At 41.3% G+C, this 23,681-nt stretch overlaps 1 protein-coding gene across 1 annotated transcript in view; it reads right to left on the bottom strand.

The window, feature by feature from the left end:
- The window catches only part of SLC9A1 (solute carrier family 9 member A1), an 88,693-nt gene that overhangs the window by 48,795 nt on the left and 16,217 nt on the right, over nt 1-23,681 (bottom strand). The window lies entirely within an intron of this gene.

Genomic DNA, 23,681 nt, shown 5'->3' with positions numbered 1-23,681 from the left:
GATGCAGTATTCTAGGTGTGGTCTTACTACCCTGTTTCCCTGAAAACAAGACCTCCCCAGATAATAAGCCCAATCAGGCTTTTGAGCGCATGCGCTAAAATAAGCCCTCCCCTGAAAATAAACCCTCCCCAAAAATATTGCAACACAGCAGCAGCCATGAGGTGACCATGCTCGCCGCCTCCTGCACCTCAAAAATAATAAGACCTCCTCAAAAATAGGGCCAAGTGCTTATTTCGGGGGTCAAAAGAAAATATGTCCCTGTCTTATTTTCGAGGAAACACGGTAAGGCTTTATAGAGTGGTATTAGTACCTCACTTGATCTTGATTGTATCCATCTGTTAATGCAACTTAGGATTGTGTTGGCTTTTTTGGCTCCCACCGCACATCAGATCCAAGAAAGCCAAGGCCAGAAGTGATGGCGTAGCCAAGGTAAAATACAGCATAAAATCCTTGCTGCAAAAGCATATAAAACTTTGTCTTACTCTTGAAAGGATATCTACTGGTTAACAGCGACAGTTGCTACAGTGCACTCCGCTTGAGAAAAGTAGGTGTCCGGGGAGTAAGGGGGAAAAGAAAGCAGCCTAATGACACATACAACATAACCATTCATTAAAATCTTTTTTTTAAAGGAAGCCTTGCTTGTTTGTTGCATAGCCTCAAACTGTAACATTGGAGCTAGCTTTTCATTTAATGGAATGATTGAACCACACCATTATTGATTATTGTACTAAATGATAAATATTTAGCATTATATGTGGTTAATGGGACAAATATATATTTTTTTTAAATAAAATCCTTGCTTAGTGTTTCTCATGCTTGGCTACTTATAAGATGTGCAGACTTCCAACTCCCAGAATTCCCCAGGTTATGCATCTTAAAATGGCCAACTTTGGGAAATGCTTCCTTAATGGATTGGGTAGCATCTGAATTGAAAAAATAAAATAAAATATTTCTTTACTTTGATTTCAGGTGGGACATGTTATAGATTCTTCCAGCATCCAATCAGCTGCATTCTAGTGATTCATGTTCTAATAGAAAATATTCCAAAGGGGAACCTGTCTAAATACTGTTTGTGTATGTTTCAATTTCGGCAGTCATATTATATCTCCAGGCTGGGACAGTATTTCAGATTCATAAGTTCACAAATATTTTGTATTAATGCTATGAAGGAGGAGGAGGAGGAGGAGAAACAGAAACCATGGAGACTTGTACCCCTAGCATGATCTGCTAGATGCAACCAAAGAACAGAACAATATTCTGGGGGGGGAAATCGGAGAAGGAAGTACAAATTCAATCCGTGGCACAAAAAAAGCAGCTTGCTAATAATGCTAAATTCCCAAAGCATGTCAGTGGCTCCTTCTGTACTCGACGAAGTAAACCCAGAAATAGCTCTGACGTTGCCCCAAATACACTGAGCAAGGATGAGTTTGCTAATACATAGAAATTGGATTGCTCATCTATATATCTCCTCCGGAATTGACCTTCTGCAGGATGCTGCAGGCTGAACTGCACCAGGTACAAGAACTCAAAACTAATTTACACACCTGCTAGTAAAGTAAAGGTAAAAATAAAGGTTCCCCTCATACATATGTGCTAATCATTCCCGACTCTAGGGGGCGGTGCTCATCTCCGTTTCAAAGCCGAAGAGCCAGCGCTGTCCAAAGACATCTCCATGGTCATGTGGCTGGCATGACTAAGCACTGAAGGCGCACGGAACGCTGTTACCTTCCCACCAAAGGTGGTTCCTATTTTTCTACTTGCATTTTTACCTGCTTTCAAACTGCTAGGTTGGCAGAACCTGGGACAGGTAAAAGGAGCTCACTCCATTACACATGATGGGGTTTTGAAGCGCCAATCTGCCAACCTTTCTGATCGACAAGCTCAGCGTCTTAGCCACTGAGCCACCGCACCCCACATGCCTGCTACCTGTTTCAAAAAGTGCCCTGATCTTAAGGCAGGTTTAACCTTTCCCCAGTCAAAATGGCAGATCAGGCAGCTGCTCCCCCACCCAACACCATTTCAGTCCCTTCTGCAAATATTTGTGCATGCAAAAAAAAAAATGTAACACACCTACACATTTGCCTTGGCAGTTTCTGCCTTATGTCAACAAATACTACTCTACTGAAAGAGATAAGAAGTCATGGCAACAAAGCTTTGCTTCTTGATCGAATCTATAAAATGGACTTAAGTGTAGACTGCAGGCAACAATGTGATGACCTATGTCACTACTTTCCTACCTACATTAAAAAAAACACTTCAAGAGAAAGAGGTGGCCCTCTTAATCAAGGTCTCTCAATCTTGGCATCTTTAAGCGTTGCTGCCTGGGGAATTCTGGGAGTTGAAGTCCACCCATTTTAAAGTTGCCAAGATAGTCCTTGGTAAAAAAAGCTGGTAAAATAAGGCACGACTCATTAATAACCGCCCTGCTAAGCAACAGAAATTCTGGTCCCAATTTGAGGACTACCTGTAATTAGTTCCAGTGTACTACAAATATACAGTTATTCAAATTATTACAGGCCATAAAATTATAATAACATAAAGATCTTCATGCTTGGTTTGAACAATGAGTAAAAGCTTCACTCATCCATAACTCACTCACTAGTAACTTTCTACATTTAGGCAAGAAAAACAAAATGCACAGGTACAGTGTATGTGGTACCTTGAAAAGAAGGACTAGGGGAGACGTGATAGCAGTGTTCCAATATCTCAGGGGCTGCCACAAAGAAGAGGGAGTCAAACTATTATCCAAAGCACCTGAGGGCAGGCAAGAAGCAATGGGTGGAAACTAATCAAGGAGAGAAGCAACTTAGAACTGAGGAGAAATTTCCTGACTGTTAGAACAATTAATCAGTGGAACAACTTGCTGCCAGAAGTTGTGAATTTTCCAACACTGGACATTTTTAAGATGTTGTATATCCATTAGTCACTCTGAAGTGGTATAGGGTTTCCTGCCTAAGCAGAGGGTTGGACTAGAAGATCTTCAAGGTCTCTTCCAACTCTGTTATTCTAAGTCTGTCACTTTACAGAGAAGTAAACATTTTTTAGACTCCAAAACTTGATCAAAAGCCATGTACACCTAGCACAAATTCTTAGCCAGAAAGTTTTCATTTAATTTACAGAAATATAGACACATGGAACAGAAAGTCCTGGTGTTTCAAATACCTAGATTAGGAGTATTTAACCTTGACAACTTTAAGATTTGTGGACGTCAACCTAAAGAGCTCCCCAGCCAGCCATGATCCTTGGTTTTCCCATCATCTGTTCCTGGCTTCTAAACATATAAAATTAATAAAGAGAAATGACAGCAGAGAATGAGGTGGCTGGATGGAGTCCCCGAAGCAGTAGGCGTGAGCTGAAATGGACTCCAGAGGATGGTAGAGAACAGGAAGGCCTGGAGGAATATTTTCTATGGGGTTGCAATGGGTCAGACATGACTTCGCAACTAACAACAAAAAGTCCATACTTTTAAAACAGCCAAATTTTTTCTACATCTACCAGAGTGAGCTGAAGGTTATCCATTTTTATGCATGTGACACCAGTGGTGGGTTTCAAATTTTTTTAGAACCTCTCCTGTAGGTGTGGCCTGTTTTGTGGGAGTGGCTTGCCAGCCATGTGACTGGGTGGGCATGGCCAACTTGTAAAATGTGGTGAAGCTCACTTAACAACGCTCTTGCTTAGCAACCAAAATGTTGGCTCAGAAACTCTGGCATTTGAAGCACGCAAGTCTTAAAGCTGTCAAGTTACAAGACCCTTGCACCCCTAACCAATGTTCCCTCTAATTTTTTTTCAGTGTGAGCGGAAAAGTATAGTGTTTGAGCGGCACATTTTCATGCCTGAGCACCTGAATTTTTTTCACAGATGTCACCTAAGACAACAACAAAATCAGTGTTATTTGAAACTCAAAGTTATGTTTATTCAAAGTACCCGCTTAATTAAAAGTGTTACATAATATCAGTATCACTTAACAACGGTCCTGCTTAGCAACCAAAATGTTGGCTCAGAAACTCTGGCATTGAAGCACGCAAGTCTTAAAGCTGTCAAGTTACAAGACCCTTGCACCCCTAACCCTTTAGGGAAAAAAACCCCAGGGGTCTTCAAACCTGACAGCTTTAAGCCTTGCTGACTTCAACTCCCAGAATTCCTCCTCCAGTCATGTTGCAGCAACGTCATCTGCGTGGATCTGCTCCATCTTCAGTTTTTTTCACAGGAGGTAGGGCTGCTGCTGAAGATGCCAACGAGCCCCCACCGCCACTAGAATATGCATTTGTTTAGCATGACATAGAATAGTCTTTCAACCAGAAGTATGGAATAAAAGAGAGACTGATAAATATTTAAAAAAATAAAACCAAAAAGCAGCTATTTATTTGAGTTCTAGATAAACATTTAGTTCAGATTTAATAGTGTTTCAGAGATGTGGCTGTCAGCTATTTGTGTATGTATGTTATTATTATGGAAGGTTAGATGAGATTTCACCAACATTATTCACCCCTGATTAATGCATTCATTCTAATAATCGAGTCTGACTCTGAATTACAAATCTATGTCTGAAGAATCTGGGTTAAGTTTTGGATTGGAAATTTGGGGAACATGAAAGTTTATGCATAATTTTTGTAATTTTTTCATTGGGTCTTAATAATGATTTTATTCATTTGGGATTTTTTTCACAGGCTTAACACAGCTCTAATTTTGTCATTAGGAGCAATGTAACATTGGCCACTAATGTATTGTATACAGGTTGCCTTAGAAGGTAATATCTTTTGTATAGTAGGAACTTAAGATAGGCAGACTTCATACAGATAAACAATTGAGAAATATTGTTCTTTTTAAAAAGCAGTGTTAATTGCTGCACCTTTCTCATATTAAGTATATTAGCTCAAGTTCATGTTAGGAAAAACTTTCAGTCTTAAAGGTTTGGTGAGGAGAAATCCAAAAATTCTTTTAAAGAATTTAAATTAAATTTGAGGCTACCTCTGCTTTCGCTCTCCCTCCCTCAGTTGTGCAGCAGCGGCAGCGGCAGCTCTCAGCCTACGGCGGCAGCGTCACACAGGCTGTGGAAGGAGGAGGAGGAGGAGGAGGGAACCAAAGACAGGCTTTTACCGGGTCTGCGCCCCACAGCCAGGACCGTCCTTGCACCTCAAGCCGCGTTTCTTCCTGCAAAGCCCTTCGGGCAACCCGAGAGTTCCGCTTGACGCCAGAAGGGCTTTGCAGGAAGAAACGCAGCTTGAGGCGCAAGGACCGTCCTGGCTGTGGGGCGCAGACTCGGCAAAAGCCTCTCTTTGGTTCCCTCCTCCTCCCGCTCCTTCCACAGCCTGCGTGACGCTGCCGCCGTAGGCTGAGAGCTGCCACTGAAACAAGTTTGGGGAGGTCCTTTGCGGGCGGCCAGTTCTAGCCACCCGCAAAGGACTTCCCCACGTTTGCTTTGAAAGAAACCTCTGCGTGGCAGTTAGAAACCTCTGCGCGGGGGTTTCTTGCCATGTGCGCGGCCGCGCAGCCGCGCACCTTAGAGGGAACAGTGCCCCTAACCCTTTAGAAAAAAAACCCAGGGGTGTTCAAACTTGATAGCTTTAAGACTTGTGGACTTCAACTCCCAGAATTCCTCCTCTCACTCTTCATCTTGATGATGTGCGGACGGGCGGTGGGAGGGAGCTGGAACCGGTTCTAAACGGCACTGTAGATTTGTGGAACCTCTTCTATAGAAGAGGTTAGAACTGGCAGGAACCCACTCCTGTGTGACACTATATCTCCTTTCCTCCAAGAAATGTGTACTGATTTACAACCACTCACTAATCATGATTATTTCTTTATTTGTATGGCTAATCATTGGAAAGAAAGAACCATTGTACTTTTAAAATGGGAAGGGCCAGATTAGTATTTGCGTGGTTGGCTCTATTTTCTAAATAGTAATACAGATAATCCTCCACTTACAACAGCTCATTTAGTGACAGATTAAAATTACAACAGCACTGGGAAAAGTGACAGGACCACTTTTCACACTTACGGACATTGCAGCATTCCCATGGTCACGTGATCAAAATTCAGATGCTTGGCAACTGACTCATATTATGACCGTTGGTAGTGTCCCAGGGTCATGTGATCCCCTTTTGCGACCTTCTGATGAGCAAAAGTCAACGAGGAAGCCAGATTCCCTTAACAACCGTGTGACCAATTTAACAACTGCAGTGATTCAGTTAACCACTGTGGCAAGGAAGGTTGTGAAATGGGACAAAACTCACTTAGCAAATGTCTCACTTGGCAACAGAAAGTTCGGGCTCGATTGTGGTTGTAAGTAAAGGACTACCCGTACATCTTCTATTAAGCCCTACAGGACAAGCAAAAGGAAGAATAAATGTCAAATCCATTGTTTCTCCATCTCAACATCTTGAAAATGTCTGGGCTTCCACTCCCAGCTGGCTGGGGAGTTCTGGGAGTCAAAGTCCACCCACCTTTAAGTAGCCAAGATTGAGAAGCGTTGAATAAGAAATGTAACTGAAACCCCACCCCCCTTAATGCTAAAGACAAACTATATAAGCACAACCCTTTGAAGAAGTAAATACGTCAACCTTCAAATTACTAACGACCCTAAATTCAAGTATGTCTCCCTGATAACCTGCTTATGCATTTCAAAATGCTGAATCGTGACTTATCTTAAATCGGCACTTGTGTTTCTAAAGGGGAACTAGGAAGTAACTTATCACAAAAACAGATTCTTGCCAATCTGTGTTTTATTATTCTGCTTATTTCACCATTAGCAGAAATATTAACCCAGGCTATCAAAAATACAAATACTGCCAGTGGACATTGTTTCTGGACAGCCTTTATTATTCAACTATATAAAGGTTGCTTGTATCCTCCTTCAGTGGCAGGACCTAGTGCTGTTCAAATAAACTTGGCAGATCATACAGTTCTACTGAGAAATTATTGACTCTGTCATCTGCACCTCCATAACTGTCTGGTTTGGCTCTGCAACCACAGATTTCAGAGGATAATTAGAACTGCAGAAAAAACAATGGCTACCAACCTGCCTTCCATTGAGGACCTGTACACTGTTATGAGTCAAAAAGAGGGCCGTGAAAATATTTACAGATCCCTCGCATCCTGGACATAAATTGTTTCAACTCCTACCCTCAAAACAATGCTATAGAGAAATGTACATCAAGATAACTAGACACAAGGACAGTTTTTTTCCTAAATGCCATCACTTTGCTAAACAAATTATTCCCTCACCACTGTCAAACTGTTCACTAAGTCTGCATTACTATTACTATTAGTCTTCTCATCGTTCCTATCACTCTTCTCCTCCCACTTATGACTGTAGGACTGTAACTTTGTTGCTTCTATCCTTACGATTTATATTGATATTGTTTCCTGATTGCTTATTTGTACCCTATGACTATCATTAAGTGTTGTACTGTATGACTCTTGATGAATGGATGAATGCATCTGCACCTAAGACAAATTCCTTGTGTGTCCAATCACACTTGGACAATAAAGAATTATATTCTATTCATACATTTTCCACTTGTGAACTGGGAATTTCAAAGGGAATCAAAGAGAATTTTCCCCTTTTCCTTTACACACACACACACACACACACACACACACACACACACACACACACACGGCAATAAATCCCATCAATTATATTCTACTGGAACTTACTTCTTGATGTTTGTTTATTGGTATCAGAAGCATCACAATTAAAATACAGTATACTATATGATAAACAGTTTAAAACTATATAATGCAAGATTGGAATATGTACAGGTTAAACAGATCTTGCCCAGAAACTAGCAACATTAATTGCATTCTTCTCGATAAGACTGCAGAAGATCCAGGCTGGAAATTCATAAATAAACCAGGGGCAACTTACACTCCACCATCTGGTGTGTGCCAAAATGCATCTAGAGCGAAAGAGCACATAAAAATGTCTCTGTGGAAGAAATGCACATAAAACATGCCTATAAATTATATAGGCACTCTGTTAAAAATTCACAGCAAAATGTGGAAGGGAGCCAAAATGAACTTAAGTTTGGAAAGAAGAGAAATGGAGTAAAGTAATATTTTCAAACTGGCAATTTCCAGGTGTGTCAATTTCAAATTCCAGAATTCCACAGCCAGCAAAGCTATTGATGAGAATTCTCAAGAGTTGACATCTGCATCCCTGGAATATTCCAAAAATGGGAAACATTAGATTAAAGTTAATATGACAGCTTTGAATTTAGCTTAGTTGAGATGCTCATCCTGGATAACAGTTGCATTTGTTAGGTTGAGACTTTGTGTCTTGGTAGCAACAAGGTTTCCTTTAAATCTTTCTTTCTTTAGCAATTTTAATCATAACTTTCCTTTTTCCTATTACATCTTCAAAACGGACTCCCGATTCTGATATTGTTTCTTTCTAGTTTGTTTTGGTATTTTTTTATGTTTTTCCAGACATACTGTGGAAAGACTTGTCTCTAGAGAAGCATCTAATGATGAGAAAGGATAAAAAGAAGACAAGCAGAAGCAAGATGGATTGACTCAGTTGATAATCCTTGAATTACAACTACAATTGGGACAGTTACTTAGTAACAATTACTTTTGTTACTAATAGCGATAGCACTTAGACTTATATACTGCTTTACAGTGCTTGACAGCCCCCTCTAAGCAGTTTACAGAATCATCCTCTTGTCCCCAACAATTTGGGTCCTCATTTCACCCACCTCAGAAGGATGGAAGGCTGAGTCAACCTTGAGCCCATCAGAATCAAACCGTCAAATTGCAGGCAGCCGGCAGGCAGCAGAAGGAGCCTGCAGTACTGCACTCTAACCACTGCGCCACTGCGGCTCTAAGTTGTAACGCTGAATGGTTACTAAAAATGGTTGTAAATTGAGGACCACCTATACAGTGGCAACAGGTGCAGAGGTGGTATTCAGCAGGTTCTGACCACTTCTGGAGAACCAGTAGGGGAAATTTTGAGTATTTCAGAGAACCGGTGAACACCACCTCTGACTGGCGCCGCCCCCATCTTTTCTCTGCCTCCTGAGTCCCAGCTGATTGGGAGGAAAGGGGGATTTTACAGTATCCTTCACTGGAGCGGGGAGGAAAGAGGGATTTTACAGGATCCTTCCCCTGGAGTGGGGAGGGAATGGAGATTTTATGGCATCCTTCCCCTGGAATGGGGAGGGAATGGGGATTTTGCAGTATCCTTCACTGGAGCGGGGAGGAAAGAGGGATTTTACAGGATCCTTCCCCTGGAGTGGGGAGGGAATGGAGATTTTATGGCATCCTTCCCCTGGAATGGGGATTTTGCAGTATCCTTCACTGGAGTGGGGAGGGAATGGAGATTTTACAGCATCCTTCCCTTGGAGTGGGGAGGGAATGGGGATTTTGCAGTATCCTTCACTGGAGTGGGGAGGGAATGGAGATTTTACGGTATCCTTCCCCTGCCACGCCCACCAGGCCATGCCCACAAGGCCATGCCGCACCCACCAAGCCATGCTCACAAAAGCGGTAGTAAATTTTTTTTAATCCCACCATTGAACAGGTGAAAGACCAGGTTCAGGCAGGTAGGAGAAAATCTAACTAAATGGTCACTAAGAGTTGACAACAACTGGATGGCACACAATCAAGGTACTTTTATTGATTTATCTCACTAAGTTATCAACCACTTAAAATATGTGTGAAAAAGCAAGATATGAAACCATAAACAAATACATAAAAGTTTGAACTATTTCTGGTTTTTTTTTAATCAGTTTTTGAGAGAAACCAGAATTCATGGCAGAAATCCAGATGCTCAGCAATTTAAAACTTAACACAGTTATGAACTTTTCTATCCTAATAAGTTTTCATATCTACATAACAGAAAGTTTAGGATTTTGCTATGTAGCTGATAAGTATAAATACTTAATACTAATGTCTAAGAACTGTATGTATTTAAAACTTGGTAACATTTTCTCTGGATTGAAAAATCTAGCTGCAAATAGTTCTTGATTTACGACCATAACTGAGCCCAAAATTTCTATTGCTCAGTGACAGTTGTTAAGTGAGCTTTGCCCCATTTTATGACTTTCCTTGCCACAATTGTTAGGTGAATCCCTGCCGTTGTTAAGTTAGTCACAAGGTTGTAAAGTGAATCTGGCTTCCCCATTGATTTTATTGATGAGAAGGTCGCAAAAGATCACAAGACTCTGGACTCTGCAACACTTGCCCAGTGTCTGAATTTTGATCACGTGACAGTGGGGATGCGGCAATGGTCATACGAGTTAAAACAACCATAGATAACTTTTTTCAGTGCTGTTGTAACTGTCAGGTTTACAAGGATACCCTAATTAAATCATGAGCCTCGAGCCAAGCTTCAAAAGAAATCCAGTTATTTTTGGGAGCTTCATGTCGACAGGTTTCCAAGTGAAGCCAGCTCTGACCCCATGTAATTTACACTCCCAATCATGACCCTGTTTCCCCCCACCCCCACCCCCAACGTGTGTTATAAATCACATTTGCCAACAGGTCAATTTCATGGGTTGTAGAGATCACTCCCCTCCTGCTGCTGTAAGTAACCCTGGGATACAGCCTTGAGAGAGATAAGAATGGAATGTGCCTCTGTTTTTGCTGCCATACCATTTCATCGGTTTCCCATCCCTTCTTTCCTATAGCAACTCGAGAGCAAGCCAGGGATGCTTTGCGAGTTGACAGTAACTTTGAATGGTCACTAAATGAACTGTTGTAAATCAAGGACTATCAGTATTTTTAGATTAGAATTAGGCTTGATGCAGCGATGACCACCTCATGCCTTTGCGCAAAAGCAATTTTTAAAAAGGGAAGGATTTTACTACTAGGATCTCTGCTCCTTAAAATTCTCTCTGCAACTTGGAATGAATTATGCCTGCCCCCACTGAAGATGAGAAATACCTCTGGCACTGGCAGTAACCATAGGGAGTAAATTAGACTCTCTGGACAATTGTGTTTCCCCAGCAAGTGTGAGAACAGGAAATAATAGCAAAGGGGCAGATGAAAGAGATTTACAAAACAACGTATTGTACTTCCAATCTTTTCTATTCTACCAGAGAACCTTTCCCCATGAAGAACACTGAACAAAACAGAGATAGGGAAAATGGTGCCCACAGACTTCCCTGTCTCCAGGTCAGGGACAGTCAGGAAGGGGGAAGGGCAAACAGGGCCAGATGGTGGCCACCACCAAGCAACTGTAGATCTGCTCTTCTTTTATAGGCAACATGATCTTACTGGTTTTACTGGTTTCACACACACACACCACAGACGCCCCTGACCTTTGCATAACATTGGTATCCTGAAAGAGAGTAGTGTGTTAAGCATCTATGTAGTATGTGTATGTAGTATATGGCTAAGACGCTGAGCTTGTCGATCAGAAGGTCAGCAGTTCAGCGATTCAAATCCCTAGCACCGTGTAATGGAGCGAGCTCCCATTACTTGTCCCAGCTTCTTTCTGCCAACCTAGCAGCTTGAAAGCAGGTAAAACTGCAAGTAGAAAAATAGGGACCACCTTTGGTGGGAAGGTAACAGCGCTCCGTGCACCTTCAGCATTTAGTCATGCCAGCCACAGAGACGTCTTCAGAGAGTACTGGCTTTTCGGCTTCGAAACAGAGATGAGCACCGTCCCCTAGAGTCGGGAACAACTAGCACATATGTGCAAGAGGAACTGTTACCTTTATCTTTTAGTATGTGTATATGTGGGGCGTATGCTTGCATGCAGGAAAGTCCCAGGAACTCTCAAGATGGCAGATAAAGAGGCTTTATGTCTAACAACATTTCTTTACAAGCCAACTGAATCAAGAACTCTGCCAGCTTATCAATGAAACAGATCTTGGGTCATCTCCCTATAAACCACCTTGGAAGACTTGGCGTTCAACCCTCCTAATCTCCTAGCAATCTGGCCAAGAGGAGGGGGGACAGGACTGAAGTAGAGAAGAAGAACTAACACCTCTGGGGATACAAGGATAAGAAAGCAGCTCCTTGTTGACATGGGTTTTAGGCAATGCTAAAAACCTTGCACAACTCAAAGCAGCATCCTCTTCCACTCACAATAAAAGTGACTGTTTTTATATTCATAGAACTAAGTTGTGGTCAACTTATGACAACTTATTTGTATTAATTATTATTTGTATTATCCGTGACCCGTCAAAATCGCGGTCCACTAAAGCGCGCCCGATTAAAGCGCATACCTGACGTCATCAGCAGCGCGACAAATACGACCTGACGTCATCAGCAGTGCGACAAATACGACCGCGGAGAAAAAAGGGCGCTTTAAAAAGCGCTTTTAAAGCAAGCCGATTCACATAAAGGTAAGGGTTAGGTTTAGGGTTAGGGTTAGGTTAAGGGTTAGGGTTAGGTTTAGGGTTACGTTAAGCGTTAGGGTTAGGTTTAGGGTTAGGTTAAGGGTTAGCGTTAGGTTTAGCGTTAGGTTAAGGGTTAGGTATAGGGTTAGCTTTAGGGTTAGGTTAAGGGTTAGGCTTGGGGTTAGCTTTAGGGTTAGGTTTTGGGGGGTTAGGTTTAGATTTACGCGTTAATTTTAAGTTTACCGCTCACAGCGTGCTGTTTTCATCGCGCTGTGATGACGTCACGTACGCGCTTTCGTTGAGCGCGCTTTAGTCTACTGCGGTTTTGTGGTGGAACTGTATTATCAGCTTATGATCACAACAGAGTCCAGAATATATGTTGTGAAATGAAACATTTCTTAAGCGAGTTTTGCCCCATTTTACGACCTTTCTTGCCAGCTCTTAGGTGGATCATTGTAATTGTAAAATTAGTCACATGGTTGTTAAGTGAATCTGGATTCCCCATTGACTTTGTTTGTCAGAAGGTCGCAAAAGGGAATCGCAGGACCTTGGGACACCACAACCATCCTAAATAGGAGTCAGTTGCCAAGCTTCTGAATTTTGATCATGTGACCATGGGGATGCTGCAATGGTCGTAAGTGTGAAAAACAGTCATAAGTCACTTTTTTGTGATTATATAATTTCAGTCATTATGTCAGGATTCTAAGTAACCACCAACGAAAGAAGACTCCGAGGCTTGAAATTCCTCAAAGTTCCATTTTATTAGAGATGACATATTGGCACATCTGGCAAAACCCAAATGTGAAAGCTTCCAGGGTTTCCCCACCCAAATAAAAGTCCAAGCCCCTGCCCAGCACCCACATGTCCATCACATGGCTTAGTCAGGCACATCCCAACTGGAGATGCCTCCCAGTCACACTCCTCCAGGGCAAGATGTCCTTGACTCTCTGAGAAAGGAATGTTATTTTGACTATATCTCTCTCATACTCCATATATAATCCCCCCTCCCATTTTCCCACAGCATGGAATGTGGCAAGCCTGAAGGCCCAATGCAAAAGATGGCTTCCAGACCTGACACACTAAATGAATGGTTGGAAGTTGAGGGCTACTTTTAAACTTTAGTATATTGAACAAGTCTGTTTAGAGCAGGGATTGGCAACATTAAACACTCAAAGAGCCACAAAGGTCCTAAATGGAAGCCCCCCATTCAACTCTGGAGCTGACTGGAAATCTGGTTTCCCCCACCATAGAGTTTCCTCCTAGCATGGCATCCTTTTTCCTCTACCTGTCCTAACCAAAAGCCCTATCAATTGTAGAGCCGACTGGTGACAGGGAGCCGCAGCAGAGGGATGAAAGAGCCACATGCAGCTCCAGAGCCACGGGTTGCTGACCTCTGGTTTAGAGAGAGTTGGGAGTTGGCTTTTGATGGAAAATGGCAATCGCTCGTAAAAAATAGTTGATATAAAAGGGAGTGCTTTTTAGAGCTGGGTGCGCTTCAAAAATAATGATTCAGAAGAATAATTTCTGAAGCATTTGTTCAGAATTATTTCCAAAGCATGTAGAATCCTAATATTATTTTTGGGCTGGGAAGGGACAGAGGAGGTTTGTCTGAGATCAGGTGATGCTATTTCTCCATTTGGTCCAGAATGACCATCTTTAACAATGCATTTCTTACTGCCTGCTCTCACAGCAGTTGTACTGTACTGTATGCAACTTGGGATCTTTCAAAATGTTTTGGACAGAACTCTTAATATTTTGTATAAGGATCCTGCCACTGGGAACAAATAAGGGTTGGTTAAGAAAAAAAACCCAGCAGAATAATAACTGTTTCTGTGCTGGACAGTTGCTAGTTAAAAATAATTGAGGGCCTGGACATGAAATGTTTTGGCATTCAAAACACATGTCTATGATTGAGTTATGCTCCTCTTTTATAATAATTTCTCTGGGAAAAGAAGAGAGGGATCAAACGCTAGTGCAGTGTTTTTTTCAAGTTTGGCAATTTTAAGTTGTGTGGACTTCAACTTCCAGAATTGAATGCTGGCTGGGGAATTCTGAGAGTTGAAGTCCACTCATCTTAAAGCCGCCATGCTTGGAAAAACAAAAGTCAGTAGTGAATAGGAAAGGCAAGGGAAGATGTATGTGACAGATGCTTCTTCATTTTAAGTCTAAATTACTATTTCTATACAAATTTCTTTGTGAAATTGTGAAATTCTGACAATCAGCTCAGTGGTGGGATTCAAAAGTTTTTGCTACTAGTTCTGTGGGCGTGGCTTGGTGGGTGTGGCATGGCTTGGTAGGTGTGGCATGGCAGGGGAAGGGTATTGTAAAATCGCCATTCCCTCCTAATCAGCTGGGACTCGGGAGGCAGAGAGTTGTTGGGGGCGGGGCCAGTCAGAGGTGGTTTTTATCAGTTCTCTGAACTACTCAAACTTTCCGCTACCGGTTCTCCACAACTGGTCAGAACCTGCTGAATACCACCTCTGAATCATCTGCCAAGGTGGCGCAGTGGTTAAATGCAGCACTGCAGGCTACTGCTAGATCAGCAGGTCAGCGGTTCAAATCTCACCGGCTCAGGGTTGACTCAGCCTTCCATCCTTCCGAGGTGGGTAAAATGAGGACCCAGATTGTTGGGGGCAATATGCTGACTCTCTGTAAACCGCTTAGAGAGGCCTGAAAGGCCTATGAAGTGGTATATAAGTCTACTGCTATTGCTATTGCTATTGCCTGTTGAAGACACAATGCCAGGCTAGATAAACAAATAGTGGGACTCAAAGCGCTGCATTTGACAAATCCACAAACAAAAGAGGCTTACAGAATTGAAGTTTAAAGCTATTATGAGCCTATTATCAGTGTTGGTATTCAGCAGGGTCAGACCGGTTCGCCAGAAGCGGTAGCGGAAATCACAGGTGGAAAACAGCCCCGCCCCCAGCTCTATGCTGTCCTATTTAGGCACGTTTTTAAGGCCAGGTGCAGGCGCCGAAGGCACACACACAAGCAAAGCATATGCGTGGAAGGCCGGGTGCATGTGGGGAAGGAGTGAAGTGGTCGGGCATGCAAACGGCGAACCAGTGGTAACAAAATGTGAAACCCACCATTGCCTATTATACTGTCCAACACCATAAACACAATATAACTACTATAATGGTTTAAACCATTGTCGTTCCATGTTCCTAATTGAAAGATGTTTGAACAGTGTGAAGAGATCATTTTTCACTTTACATTTGATTACAAATTTGTTTCACCCCCAAACCAAGGTAATCTGGTGTAGCCTTCATTTCAGATCTTTTCAACTTATCACTTCCCTGCCATGCTACACAAACAGTACCTATACAAAACAGCACTTTCCATCCGGGATAACTGAACTTTGATTAATTACGATATGTACAGAATTCTTAAAAGGGGAGAACAGACTTTATAGCAATAGCAATAGCAGTTAGACTTATATACCGCTTCATAGGGCTTTCAGCCCTCTCTAAGCGGTTTACAGAGTCAGCATATCACCCCCACAGTCTAGGTCCTCATTTCACCCACCTCGGAAGGATGGAAGGCTGAGTCAACCTTGAGCCGGTGAGATTTGAACCGCCGAACTGCAGATAGCAGTCAGCTGAAGTGGCCTGCAGTACTGTACCCTAACCACTGCGCCACCTCGGCCCCTCGCAAAGTGGCTACCAGTAAATCTAAGAAATGCGGCTTTTTAAACTGTCTCTTTTTCCTGAGCTGCTTTGATGCTGCCAGACACACATATAATTATATTATGTAATTAAATATCACTGTTAACAAAATCCAACCCAGAGGAATGATAGACTCAGAACGAGTGTCCCTGACATTATTTATTTTTTGTTTGCGTGCCTTTAAGTCAGTCTTGACTCCTGGCACCTGCCTGGGCTTGTCTCTCCAGTTTTCTTGGGAAGGTTTTTCAGAAGTGGTGTGCCCTTGGCATCTTCTTTCTACAGCTGAGAGCAACTGGCCCAAGGTCATCCAGTTGGTTCCCTGCCTAAGGTGGGACTAAAACTCACTGTCTCTCGGTTTCTAGCCTTACTTAATCATGAGACCAAACTGGTTCTCGATACTATCTTATCCTTGGGCAAATTTTTTGCATTCCATTTTAAGAATAATGAATGGCTGACAGCCAACAACCTGTAGGGCAGTTTCTCAACCTTGGCAACTTGAAGATGTCCGGACTTCAACTCCTAGAATTCCCCAGCCAGCGAATGCTGGCTGGGGAATTCTGGGAGTTGAAGTCCGGACATCTTCAAGTTGCCAAGGTTGAGAAACACTGCTGTAGGGTAAAGTTTCTTTCCAGTAGTTTCTTACTAGTGATCCCTGGTTCTGTAGGATGTGATGCATCAAGAAAGACTTTGGGCGTTACAGAACAGGAGGGCTTTGTTCTGACCCAGGCTTCCCAAGAGCAATGAAACAAACTTCTTCTCCCGACAAAAAACCCCCCTTTTATTAATTTATTGTGAATTCTGCTCATTCACATTCAGCACAGTCTTTCAAGGGAGGATTTACAGTCACAGACGTTATCTGGCTTGGAGAGCTGCCAGGCCCGATATCTGCAAAACTTGGCAAGGAGTCTCGGAAAGTCAGGAATCAATTAAGCAAACTAATTATCTCCTGCAAACTCCACTGTCCTTTCACTCTTTTATTTCCTCTGGGAAGGGCCATTCATCGTCCACCTTGGGCCTTACTCCCAAGTCGATCCCTGTTCTTTAGCTGTTCCCTTCGTCTGGCAACTCTACGCATGCACACACTGGGAACAGGCTCCAGCTGCTCGTCTGTCTCACTGATGTCTGACTCTGAAGGCAGCTGATAACTGGCATACGGCTCTGGCCCCATCTCTGCCTTCAACACAGAGCCCTGATCAGAGCCTTCCCCAGACTCCAGGACTGGCCCATGTTCCTCCCCAACCTCCTCACTGTCTGAGTCTGCTGCCAGCTCTGCTGGCTGCTGGCAGGGCAAAACAGGTTTTACCAAATGCAGCACAATTGATTTATCACATATTTTTTAAATAAAGTTTTATTAATTTTCTATTGTTTACATTTTGTTAGTGCTTAATAAACATCGTGTTGTCTGGGCTATTTCATTTGCTTAGCAGTAGATTGCATTCATAATCTCCACCCTTTTTTTTCCAACCACTGGTAGAATAAGTTCCATGTTTGATAATATTCTGTATCTTCTTTCTGCTTAATCTTCACTGTAGTCTGTCCATTTCCCCACAATCCAATATCTTCCTAATTATTTCTTCATCTTGTGGTATTTCTTCATTTTTTGAATATTGTGCAAATATAATCCTCGCTGCTGTTAGTACATGCAACGTTAAATATATATTTTGTTTATCCAAATTTTTCTGGTGCTATACCTAATAGAAAAAGTTCAGGTTTAAAATCTACATGTTTTCCTATCATCTTTTTTAACCACTTATGTATTTTTGCCTAAACTTTTTTTGCTTTTACACAAGTCCACCACAAATGGTAATATGTGCCCGTTTTTTGGTTTTGATTTATCACATTTTGAAGTACAGATCGTTCTCTACTTACGACCACAATGGAGCCCAAAATTTATGTTGTTAAGCAAGACAGTTGTTCAGTGGATTTTGCTCCATTTTACAACCTTCCTTGCCACAGCTGTTAAATCATTTAGTAAAGTTGTTTAGTTGGTAACCTGGTAAGTGAATCTGGCTTCCCCATTGACTTTGCTTGTCAGGGAACAAAGGAGATCACACTGCAACTGTCATAAGTATGAAACAGTTGCCAAACATGTGAATTTTGATCACATGACCCTAGAGATGCTGCGTTGATTGTAAGTGATTGATTGAAAATTGGTCATGTCACTTTTTTCGGTGCTGTTGTAACTTTGAACGGTCGTAAGTGAACTGTTATAAGTCAAGGACTACCTGTATGTGAAATACATGAATACATCTAAATGTTACATTACATCTAAATATTCTCCTTCACTCCAAAGACCTTAAACTATCTAACTTAACTCACTGCATAAAAAAGCAGGATATCCTGTCTCTCTAAATCAGGCAGATATTATCACTGATTTCCTGAAAATCAAGATTTGCAAAAGAAATGCTCATGAGTTAGTTGAAAGTTGGGCAACTATATAAATGTGCATGTGTATGTTCCAGCATAACTCTGGAATGCCTTGAGCAATTTCAACCAAACTTGGTACAAAGAAGACTTACTCCCTGGAAAAAAAAATACTGTGGGGGTAAGACACTCCTAACCCCTCGGTGTGTGTGTGTGTGTTCTGTTAAGATACAGCCTGTTGTGCCTTCAAATGGCTTCTACTGTAAAATGGCTTCTACTGTACAGTGCAGCGGAGTTGTCACGGTAACGCCTTCACAGTACTCCACAAGGGGGCTCCCTCTGGTAAGGGGGAAATCCAACATTAGAAATTGTGGCGACATTCATGGAAGGCGGGTTGGGATATATAAATACCGGGCCACACAGGGTTATCAGCTAGTAAATAAATAAACAAACAAACACAATCTGGGTTTATTCTCCTATAACCTTCGCCTTGAGATGAGACTTCGGGAGGCATTCCTTAACTTCTTAACACCAAAGATCCTTTGCTTCTCTTCTTTGTTGAAGTTGACATATAGACCTTGTTTAATTTTTTTTTAGTGTCATTTCCATTTTGTCAACTGACCCTCGGATTCTAACCCTATGGTCTATATATGACAGCGGAACAGAATATTAAATGTAAATAAATAAATGAAACTAGGATTGGGTTTAATAAGTGGTTTCTGTTTATTAAGGATTTGATATTTAAAAAACTTTTTTTAAAAAAAAGACAAGTATTAAAACCAACTGTTGAAAAATGAGATGAAGATAATGGAATTGATTTTGCAAAATGCAAAAGTAAAGGAGTAAGCAAATAAAAAAGGAATTGTGGAACCTGGTGTCGATTTTTACAGGATGCAGCAATTAATCGATACCTTTGTTTCAAAAGCAAAAACCACAATGCATGAAAGAAGCATAATCATTCATTTATCCTAGGTCGCTAGGTTTGCAAACATATCTGCTTTTTTAAAAATTCAAAACCTTTAAAAAAGTTTTTTTCCTTTTAATTACTGGCACTGGGAGTCAGGTGTATGTCCTACTTGGTAAGAAAAGCACAGAAGAAAAATAAAACACTGTTAAGATTTACAGTGTAATGTATGGATCTTTTCACAACCAGGCCTCCCTTCATTCTGAAGGGATTTCAACTTTCACCTTAAACAAATTAAACCTCAGGGAGACAAAGAATTATAAGTGTTTACAAACCAGCTCCCTCAATTCATTCTTTATTCCCATTTACTTTTCTTCTTTAAAAAAAACATTTTCCCTCAGTGCATTCAAACCATTCATGAAGCTATCAGGCAAGATAAATGTGCACAAAGTTTTTCCACAATAGTGAAACATACCCAGCTGACAGAATGACGACAATACACCGATATACATCTTAATATTTATAATGTCTACATTCACAAACTTGTTTGTTACAGAGCTGGTTGAATTCTTCTACAAAAGAAAAAAAGCACCTGTAGCCCTTATCTGCTTTTAGACTAGAAGCCTGTAGTGAAAACTTCATTTTAGAGCCACTATGTAGAATTTCATATTTTCTTTAACTGTAGACCTACTTTGCTATGGGAACTTCTTCCTGTGCAGGGGTGGACTTCAAAAATTGCAGCAATGGGTTCACTGCCCCGTTACTGGGTGGGCGTGGCCATGGTGGGCATGGACTAGTCAGCCTCCTGCACCACAGCGGGTGGGGTGGGCGGTTTTCGGAATTTCCACTAGGACCATTTTTCGCCCTCCCCAGGCTCTGGAGGCTTTCCTCAAGCTCTGGAGACACTCCGGAGGCTGGAGACAGGCCCGTTTCCAGACTTCCGGAACCTCCGGTAGGCCCATTATCCCCCACTTCCCAAGCCTCTGCACGGGCCCTGCATTTACGTGGGATGATGAATGAGCCGTGTGGAGACTCCTAGAAGGGGCAGGGCAGGGTGAGAGGGGCCCAAGGTTGGAGTAGCCAGCCAGGGGTGGAATTTGGGGGTTCTCTGAACTAGACAGAATCCTAGCTAAAGGATCACCTGAACCCGTGAGAACCTCCAGCATCCCACCCCTGTAAATCCTGTGCCCATTCCCTACGGCATTTTCAAGAATAAAGGAATAAAGAACATTAATATTCTTTTTAGAGAATAAAGAAAGACTTAAAGACTAAAGAACTTAAAGAATAAAGGAAGAAGCAAGTAAAGTTGGCTTAGAATTGAGTTCAACTCTTGATAACTATGTTGCTTTCTTGGCAGATGCTGAAAGGGATTTACCACTATTTCTCCCAAATGCTTTTTTGATAACCCAGACTAGCCTACAACCATAAAACATTCATGGTGTTCCCCTTGCAAGAGATAATCAATCCTATTTAGTTGCTAGATCAGGGGTTTACAAACTTGGCAAGCTTAATACTTGTAGACTTCAACTCCGAGTATTCCTTAGCCACCCATACTAAGAGTTGAGGTCCACTAGTCTTAAACTTCCCAAGTTTAGAGACCTCTCTTCTAGATCAACTGAATTGCCTAGATTTTGCCTTCACTGTGGTTTTGTCCTACTACAGTATGCATATTAAAATAATGGAATTTGCTGCCCTCAAATGCACTGATGGCCATTAACTAAATGTATTTATCTATTTGTTATTTTTTACGGCTGTCCATCTTATGTGATGCAATTCTGAGCAGCATATAAACAGACTGTAAAAAAGCAATTTAAAAACATTCATTTTTTTAAAAAATAATAATGTCATTATGGAAAAGGTTAAGAAAGGGCACCAGATATGAAAACATGGAGACACCTCATCAGATTGCCATTCCCTTGTGACCCCACCCCACCCCACCCCATTTCAGGACTGTTGACATAATCCGAATGCCTAAACCCAGTCCCAAGGAAGCTTTTTTCAAAAGGCAACTGAACTTTCTTGGGTTATTTTTCCTTCTTTGAAAATCTTTTGGTTTTCATCCAACAAGCTTCTTCAGTTGTATCTGAAGAAGTTTCTTGGATGAGAAGTTAGAACTGAAGAAGCTTCTTGGATGAGAAGATAGAACTGAGGAAGCTTCTTGGATGAGAAGTTAGAACTGAAGAAGCTTCTTGGATGAGAAGTTAGAACTGAGGAAGCTTCTTGGATGAGAAGTTAGAACTGAAGAAGCTTCTTGGATGAGAAGTAAGAACTGAGGAAGCTTCTTGGATGAGAAATTAGAACTGAAGAAGTTTATGTTTTCAAAGAGGAAAAACCCCCAAGAACGTTCAGTTGAAAAAAGCACCTTTGGAATAACCATGACCTGGATGATTGAGAATCTCCATAGACATTTGGCCTAAACCCAAGTGTATGAGAGAGAACTGCGGAAAACTTCAATTCCTTGCAGGCTTCTGGGCTGCAACTCACCAGCTACTGGGTTAGAAAAGGCTAATCTAGACAAACATTTTGCATTCTCCACCAAAGCTCTTCTTAGTCTTTCATTTCCAGTAATTATGGTTAAGATGAGCCACAATTTGTCCACTGCTAGACAGAGCAATAAGCTGACGGTTGATCAAAACTGCAAGCAAAGGCAGTGTGAATTTAGTGATATACCTCAATAACAAGCTTTCAACCCTTTTCCAGCACTCTTTCCAGTCTGTAATTGCATCCATCGTTTTTTCATAAAAACATGGTTCATAGGAAATTAGATAACGCAGGTTTTTCAGATGTTGTCTACCTCCACAGGAATAGCACTAAAAATGTAACATGATGCTGGCAAACCGATATATTCCCTAGTTTAAAATTTGCTGCAGCATCCACTTTTTTGGTAGGACATGAGGTTCTTTGTCATTTACAGGTCTTCCTTCACTAGGGACCATCTTGACAAATTCCCCTAAATGTAAGGTTTCCTGCTGAGACACACAGTTTAGTATTGTTTCCTTCAATTGTCTTTAAAACATAGACACCAAAAATACATTACAACACTGCAGTCTCTTTTATATCTTGATAACTGTCAAGGAGCACTTGATAGATCTTAAAATTACCCTGATACAGTATGCTGGTGAAATAACTGAACATAACTCGAGGGGAGGGTGGATGTTACTTTAGAAGCAAATTCCTGTTTGGTAGCTTCCAGCTTCAGCTCATGTACTCATACCTAAATGGGGTTATATGCAAATTGTTGGGTTAGACACGTAGCACAAACAATGGAATTTATACAAGCGAAAAAATAGCTTTGGTGATTAAAGACCAGAATAAATGCAGTTAATTTTGGAAGAACACAGTGCTATACTTTGGATTAAGAAAGTTTTATGCAGACAGTGTTGCATGTTCCATGTGGCTATTTGTTTTGTTGCTCTCCAATATGATGGAATCAGAAACTTGAAATAAGTTTCAATTATCTTTCTAAGTGGATTTCAGCTAGGAGAATCAGCAACATTGTTGGAAAGAATGGCTTGCCTCTTGAGGTTGTTGGTGCTACATCACCAGAGGTTTTCAAAAGATTGGACAACTATTGGAAGAAATAATGATTCTTGCCTTGAGCAGGGGGTTGGCCTAGAAGACCTCCAAGGTCCCTTCCAGCCGATTTTATGATGCTACGAATGCTGTATGAAATGGAAAATCCCTTACAGTATTCTGTCCTTGAAGAAATGCCTAACCAAGAGGGGGGAATGCTATTTTACTATTGATTGATTCCAGAGACACCCTGTATCCATTAATGATATTCATTAAAGCAGACTGAAACATCTTTCACATTTTATAAAAGAAAAGTCATGTCCAATTAGGTTGCTTCAGGCTAATGCAACAAATTTTCTTAATACACCAGTTCATAACCCTGGATTTTAAAAAAATAACTAGGAAAGGTTTTCTGCTTTATCATCCATTTTCATTGGTCCTGAATCTCCCTGGATTTAGTTTCAAAGAAGAGCTGTGGGTGATAAGAAGTGATAAGAGAATAAGACAATTTCCTCCCTATCTAAATTTTCCATTTCATAATGTCATATATCTCTTTTTTGATCCCACGGCAATAATTGAAGGAATGATATAAGAGTAACAGTCCCACAATATGTTGCACAGAGCAGGAAAACATATTTGAAATTATTTTTTCTTTTTTCTCACATGCAAAAAAATATATTTTAGAACTCAACAAAGCAAATTATTTGAAATAAGGTTTGCAAATGAACTGATAAAAAAAGGATTCCTCGCCTACATAAACACACATCTTTTTGCTCATGTTTGATTTTTGAGGTATTAATCATCTCGAAGGAAAGGGGGAAACAAAGAAGCACAAACCAAGATTTTGTTCAAGACCCTCATCTAGAAGAGAGGAAAACTAAGTCATTACAGATAAGCAACCATCGTTTGAGCCACCTTAAAATCCAGCAAAAAACTTAA

This window comes from Thamnophis sirtalis, unplaced genomic scaffold (assembly GCF_051295495.1).
Source record: "Thamnophis sirtalis isolate CommonGarterSnake01/CBP01778 unplaced genomic scaffold, rThaSir2_p1.2 scaffold_13, whole genome shotgun sequence".
NCBI lineage: Eukaryota > Metazoa > Chordata > Lepidosauria > Squamata > Natricidae > Thamnophis > Thamnophis sirtalis.
This window is presented reverse-complemented; position numbering and strand designations above follow the sequence as displayed.